Genomic DNA, 7,901 nt, shown 5'->3' with positions numbered 1-7,901 from the left:
GTTACCATGCCCTCCTCCACAGGATCTTCCTGATCCAGGGATCATACCTGCATTTCTTACATCTCCTGCACTGGCAGGCAGGTTCTTTACCACTAGCGCCATCTGGAAAGCCCCATGGTTTTTCCACTAGTCATGTTCAGAGTTGGACCATAAAGAAGGGTGAGCACCAAAGAATTGACACTTTCAAATGTGGTGCTGGAGAAGACTTTTGAGAGTCCCTTGGACTTCAAGGAGATCAAACCAGTCAATCCTAAAGGAATATTCATTGGAAGGACTATTGCTGAAGCTGAAGCTCCAATACTTTGATCACCTGATGCTAAAAAGACCCTGACACTGGGAAAGACTGAAGGCAAAGGAGAAGGGAGTGGCAGAGGATGAGATGGTTAGATAGGATCACTGATTTCATGGACATGAATTCGAGCAAACTCCAGGAGATAGTGAAGGATAGAGAAGCCTGGGGTGCTACAGCCCATGGGGTCACAGAGTTGGACATGACTTAGTGACTGAACAACAATAAGCTGGTAACCCAGCTCCAGATCTCATGTAAGAGCTTCCTGGGACATTTCCTACCACCATTGGCTTTCATTATGCTTTCTTGAACAAACTCTGAGATGGAGATTTACATTCAGGACTTTTTTTTTTAACTGGGGAGTGCCTTGGGGATCTTTACCTATAAAGAAGTAGAAGAAAAAGGAATCCATAGTGGGAGAAGTTGAACTATGATGCAGTTGCAGCAAAGGCCTCAGACGGTCCCATGGAGAGCCCTGAAGCTGGGCAAGCTGTCAGAGTTGACCTAATCTAGGCAAGGGGACCAGCCGCTGGATGCAGAGGAGGTGTGGCCTTCGGAAGGGCAGCCTACTTCTGCTAAGGGCTATTCCCAGAGACAGGCTCATCAGTGAGATATCAGAGGCCAGCTCTCCTGGCATCTGGGGGAGTGCCTCCGTCCTGGAGGGGAGATTAGGCAGCACACCACAGTATCCACCACAACACATAATTGAATTGTTGAATATGTCTATCCATGGTAACGAAACCAGATAGGCATCCATGAGCCCAGGTTTACTGTCATACACTAGTTACTACGGATCTTGGGAGAAGCCCTGGGTTCAACTAAACGCTGTGATTGTAACTGCTGTTCCTGAAAGAATTCTAGGTAATGAAGGCAATGAAGTATCAGTGGTTTACTGTCCAACAGAAACATTAAAGTCCATTTTTGAGGGGTAAAATTAGAGGAAATAAAGAGGGAGGGAGGGAGGAAGGAAAATAAAAGGAAATATCAAATCCTCCCACCTCACTGCAGAGGCAATATCTACTGAAATCAACATCGGTAGTTTAAAAAGTTAGTATTTCTGCTCCCTTCCTTTTAACAAACATTTGCTGCATTTTGACATGGTCCAGGAGGGGACATTTTAATACTATGATGCTAAATTTTTACATGACAAGGAAATCTGGCGTGCCACAGTTCATGAGGTTGCAAAGAGTTGGACACGACTTAGCAACTAAATAACAACAACAAAGGGATGTCAGTGCCTCAGTTTCCCCACTTGGATAGTTAGGGATATTACCTACCTCCCGTACTTGTGAGAAGATGATGGTCTAACACATCTAAAGTACACACAGCACTATCTGGCACATAATAAGCTCTGTTTCATTGTTATGAATGTTTACATATTATATATTCTTATGTTTATATTGTGAAAAACTCCCCCATGCTTCAAGATGAATAAAAAGAAGACACTACCAAATTATCCACATAGATTTCCTTCATTGAATCAGAAATAGGAAAGACATCTTGGAAGGGGGCTCATGCTTGAAGCATGAATGTCAGAGTAGTTCCCATTTGCTGTCAGTTTCATATTCCCATCACCAGTACTAAGAAGAAAGCAAATCTCTTCACAAACACTAAAATCCCTTGCTTCTGTAGAGTCTTATTCTCCACATTTGCAGATGCTGGGTTTAGAAATTGGATGTTCTTGGTCAGGGCAACATGTATGAGACACATTACTCCAGATGAAGATGGTATTTGTGGATGGAATATCAAATATGGTCATTAATAATGAAATATCATGGAGTTAACATAATAATGAACTCCTTGGATTTAGAGGTCTTATTCAATAAAATCAAAATTGTAGATTTCCTTAACAAACAGGCTTGATGTTTTAGTGTAGTTTAGTGCTTTTAATATATTTGTAGGTCTATGCTAAGTGAGCATTCTTTTCCTCCAAAGAAATGCATCATGTTTTCTCAGGAAATAGTTTATAATAAAAGGTTGTTTGAAAGAGTTGAAAAAAAGTTTGATTTTGCTGAGTCGTGTAGTGAGTATCGAGCCCAGCATGGAGATACTGGTTTTCCCATGCTGTCAATTACTGACGTATACCACAGAGGAGTCACGTGTCACCACCCGGAGCACCTGGGTTCTTGTATGTAACCCAGATGGGAGGGAAGAGGTGGGTGGTGGGAATTGATCTGATTCTGTTTAGAGTGTCACCAAAGCCTGAAATTCCATGACTCAAGCAGCACAGCTGATAAAAAGCACAGTGATGAAGAACACAAGACCCTGGCAGCAATGCCTGAGATTCCTGAGCTGTACAATGGGAATAATAATTGTATCTACTTGATAAGAACATTGCAAAAATCAAGTAATAAAAATAATGTATGTAAAGGCCTTGCCCTTAAAGCCATATTGACAGAAAAACTGCACCTAAAGTTGACAAAGGCTTTGGCATAGTCAATAAAGCAGAAATAGATGTTTTTCTGGAACTCTCTTGCTTTTTCCATGATCCAGCGGATGTTGGCAATTTGATCTCTGGTTCCTCTGCCTTTTCTAAAACCAGCTTGAACATCAGGAAGTTCACGGTTCACGTATTGCTGAAGCCTGGCTTGGAGAATTTTGAGCATTACTTTACTAGCATGTGAGATGAGTGCAATTGTGTGGTAGTTTGAGCATTCTTTGGCATTGCCTTTCTTTGAGACTGGAATGAAAACTGACTGAACTGAAAGTTGACAAGTGGGAACCAAAATGCCAACTGGGCGAAACATGTGATGGTACAACAGTCGAGTGTGCTGATCACTGCTGTTGTATAAACCCAACGGTGTAAAACCATTTTCTGTCTTTTAAATTCTCACAGCTTCTATGAGTCAGGAATTTGGGGAAATCTCATTTGGGCAGTTTTGGGGTCGGATCTGTCATAAGGTTATGGTCAGATGTCAGGGAACGTTGCAGTCCCTTGAAGGTTTGACTGGGTGTGATATGCAAGATGCTGACCTTGGATGCTGGCAGTTGGTGTTGGCTACTGAGTGGAACCTCAGCTGGGACCATCAATCAGAGCACCTACAGTGACCTCTCCACATCACCTGGGCTTTTGCACAGCCTGACCTCCAGGAAAGGTGGGGGTCAGACGTCTTCCATGGTCAGGGGCCAAGAAAGCAACATGGGAGCCAAACTGCATTATGTGATTATCCGTGGAATTGGCAGCATCACGCCCGCCACATTTTATTGGTTATGAGCAAGTCATCGAAGGCCAGCCCAGTATCAAAGGAAGGGGAGGCAGACCCTACCTCTCCATAGGAGCAGGGTCAAAGAATCCGCCAGCATGTTGTAAGGTTGCCAAACAAGGTTAATAAAAAAAATATTCAATTTCAGTCTCTAGTGGGCTCCATGAGAGATCTGGGTTCGATCCCTGGGTTGGGAAGATCTCCTGGAGAAGGGAATGGCAACCCACTCCAATATTCTTACCTGGAGAATCCCATGGACAGAGGAGCCTGGTGGGCTACAGCCCATGGGATTGCAAAGAGTTGGACACGAATGAGTGACTAACACACACACACACTCTCTTAAAATAATTTTTAAAAGAGACATGTTGGACACATTGACCTGAGCAAGTCCCATAAGATCATATCATTTTTCTCCTCACTGTTCCCCAATCCTGCATAACAGAACAATCTAGCCCACCTCTGTGTGAGAACAAAGGTAAGAGGAAAGAGAGGAACCCAGCAATTGCATCTCACATACTGTTGCCTTGGGCCAGGTCCCATGAGCATTACCCTGGGGTTTTACTCTGTTGGATTGTAAGCGAGGCAACTGTAACAGAAACGCTACCACACAGTGGCTTCAGTTTATCTCACATAACAGTCCAGCCAGGTCCGGTCAGCAAGGCAGCTCCACTCCATGATGTCATTTAGAGACCCTGGTGTCTTCCGCACGATTGCTCTGCTGTCTTCTGAGGTGTCATCCTCACCTGCACAGGTGAGAGTGGCAACAGCTCACCTCCGGGTGGGCAGAGGAAAAAAAGAGTCAGAGTGTGAAAATGCTGTTTGTCTCCAAGTCAGAGATGATCTGTACTTAAATTGAATCCAACCTCCACTCACAGCCATTGGCCCTAATTTAGTCACATGACCGAAGCTTGCTGCAAGGGAGGCTGAAAAATATAGTCTGGCTGGGAAGCTCAGTGCCCAGGAAGGAAGAACACATCTACAGAACAGTCTGCCCCACAGATAATCAAAAAATTATTATCCTAACATGGACATGTTGGCCGCGTTTAACAAGCTAATCAACTCTTCCTAATCCCCATCAATTTCAGTGGCAAAAATAGTTCAGTTCACTTACCAGCTACAAATGACTCTAAATTAAATGACAGGTAAAGCTCAATATTCAGAAAACTAAGATCATGGCATCCGGTCCCATCACTTCATGGGAAATAGATGGGGAAACAGTGGAAACAGTGTTAGACTTTATTTTGGGGGGCTCCAAAATCACTGCAGATGGTGACTGCAGCCATGAAATTAAAAGACGCTTACTCCTTGAAAGGAAAGTTATGACCAACCTAGACAGCATATTGAAAAGCAGAGACGTTACTTTGCCAACAAAGGTCCGTCTAGTCAAAGCTATGGTTTTTCCAGTAGTCATGTATGGATGTGAGAGTTGAACTGTTAAGAAAGCTGAGTGCCGAAGAATTGATGCTTTTGAACTGTGGTGTTGGAGAAGACTCTTGAGAGTCCCTTGGACTGCAAGGAGATCCAACCAGTCCATTCTAAAGGAGACCAGCCCTGGGTGTTCTTTGGAAGGAATGATGCTAAAGCTGAAATTCCAATACTTTGGCCACCTCATGTGATAAGTTGACTCATTGGAAAAGACTCTGATGCTGGGAGGGATTGGGGGCAGGAGGAGAAGGGGACAACAGAGGATGAGATGGTTGGATGGCATCACCGACTCAATGGACGTGAGTTTGAGTGAACTCCAGGAGTTAGTGATGGACAAGGAGGCCTGGCGTGCTGCAATTCACGGGGTCACAAAGAGTCAACACAACTGAGCGACTGAACTGAGTGACTGACTCTTCCGTGCACTTTGAAAGTATCTCTAGGACTGCAAGCCATTCCCTTGCTAGAATGTCTGCTTGTTGAGTTGGAAACAGCAATTACCTGGTCTTCTACAAATGAATAACTGTGAACTCTGAATTAATCATGGCCAATGGAATCCTATAGAGTTTTGAAATATCTGAGGACAGCAATGAAGAGTCCACAAGTGACACAAAATTGGTTGAAGGCCAAATTCATTCACATTCCAGGTAAGAAAAAAATGATATCTTCTTTTATGTGGTGACATTTATGTTAACTCTGTGTGCATAATGTAGGTAACATTAACATACATGTTAAATTTCACGTTTCTGGATTTAGAACAAGATTCTTTCACACCTGCTATAAATCGACTGCTCAACACCCCATGGACTGCAGCCTATCCTATCCCTCTGTCCATGGGATTTTCCAGGCATGGGATTTTCCAGGCAAGAGTACTGGAGTGGGTTGCCATTGCCTTCTCCAGGTATAAATTGAAGGGACTTGAATAGATGTTTACAGCCCCACTAAGTGTACACTTCAGGATGAGAAGCTGCTAAAAATTCTTTATGAACATGTTACAACATTAAGAACACTGGACAGGGGCCTCCCTGGTGGTCCAGTGGCTAAGACTCCACATTCCTAATGCAGGGGACCCGGGGTTCAATCCCTGGTCAGGTAACCAGGTGGCTCAGATGGTAAAGAATTCTCCTGCAGTGAGGAAGACCTGGGTTCAATCCCCGAGTAGGAAAGATCCCCTGGAAGAGGGTATCCAACCCACTCTAGTATTCTTGCCTGGAGAATCCCATGAACAGAGGAGCCTGTCGGGCTACAGTCCATGGGGTCACAAAGAGTTGGACATGGCTGAGCGACTAAGCACAGCACACAGGACAGGTAACCAGACCCGACATGCTGCACCAGAAATCCCACATGCCGCAACTAAGAACCGGTGCAGTCAAGTAAATATCTAAATAAGAACACTGGACCAGAACCTCTGGCTTCCTTTGGTTGTCTCCTTACCAAAGCTATTAAACTTCCCTAAATCTATTTTCTCACGTGTGAAATAAAAATGTTACCTACACCTCACTGTGGAGAAATAGAAAATGGCACAATGAAGCACTTTACACTCCATAAAACACAAACGCAGTGTCCACAAGGCAGGAAGAGCGCACGGTGCCATCACCAGACGAGCAGTGCAACCCATCAGCAGAGCTGCATGGGACTTGGGTAAAATGCATGGAGGGGATGAGATTACATTCTCTCACTTTTGATCCCAGTCTTGTTATCTCAACCAAAGACAGACAGATCCACTTTCAAGGACCAGCCGATCCTGGGGTTACTCCCAGGATGAAAGAGTCCACCTGAGTCACAGTCAGTCAGCTGCAGCAGCCAGTGCTCAACTCAGTCCTGATGCTGAACCGCTAATAAGATTACTTTTGTATCTGCTATCAGTTTGGACAACTATCTTACAGTCGCTATTAGGAAGTCTTGATGAGAATGAAGTACAAAATTTGGATTTAGTAAAAATATACTTTGGAGTTACTTTGGATAAATATTTAATTTTAAAAATGTGAATAAATAATTGGAGAAAGGAAAGCAGTATGTCAATACATTGTAAGTAGTGAAATTCAGAATGACAGAGTGTGAGGTGAAGGATGGCAGCTTTGCCTTAGACTCTAAGCTGGTATTCTGACACGTTCTGCCTCTTCTCCAGTGACTGGCTTAAGACACCAGGTAAAGAACATGTGGCCTTGAAAGGACTGAAGTGGGGAGGCCCAACTGCAAACTGCTGTGTGGCGATGGGCCAGGAAGCCCCAGGAAGCCCAACTACACAAGACAGACTGGGGCACAGTGCACCCAGAGACAGACAGAGACCCATCAAAGGACAGAATTATGGGGGAATTTAATTATCAGACACGTCCTCAGTTTCCTGAACCACAAAGAAGTGCCCCTCCCAAACAAGCTCCTTTCTCATGTTCTTTATTTAACCACGAATTGTTCAAATCTTTTTTCTTTGCCTTCATTTCCACGTAGAATTTTACTCCAGAAAGGCACATAAACTGAAGTCTTAAAAGTTATTAAAATGATGTAGGTAGCGGTGTAGTGGATTCCTTCACAAATTTAAATCAGAACCGGTCTTTTGAAGCCTGGAAGGAGATAATAAATCAATGAAATATTTCAAACTGTCCTCATCGACACTCAAGAGGTAAAAAGGTCTTAAAATTAAAAGGGCACCTATATAGATGAGGCACACCAACAGTGCAGGGCTGCTGTGAGACCAGAGGCGAGACAGGAGGCGTCAGCTGCAAGGGAAGGGAAGTTCTGCGTGGGGGACACAGCATGGATGTCTCCCAGCAATTACATGATGAATTAAGCTTATGAGGCTGAGTGAAAAAATACTGAAAGAAAAACAAAACTGACAAGAACTATATAGCACAATATCACGTACCGACTCTCTGTAACCCCTGGGACTGAACTCCGCAAGGCTCCTCTGTCCATGGGATTCTCTAGGTAAGAAAACTGGTGTGGGTTGCATTTCCTACTCCAGGGGAAATTCCCAACCCAGGGTCAAA

The sequence above is a fragment of the Bubalus bubalis genome, chromosome 19 (assembly GCF_019923935.1).
Source record: "Bubalus bubalis isolate 160015118507 breed Murrah chromosome 19, NDDB_SH_1, whole genome shotgun sequence".
Lineage (NCBI taxonomy): Eukaryota > Metazoa > Chordata > Mammalia > Artiodactyla > Bovidae > Bubalus > Bubalus bubalis.
Note: the sequence above shows the minus strand (reverse complement) of the source record.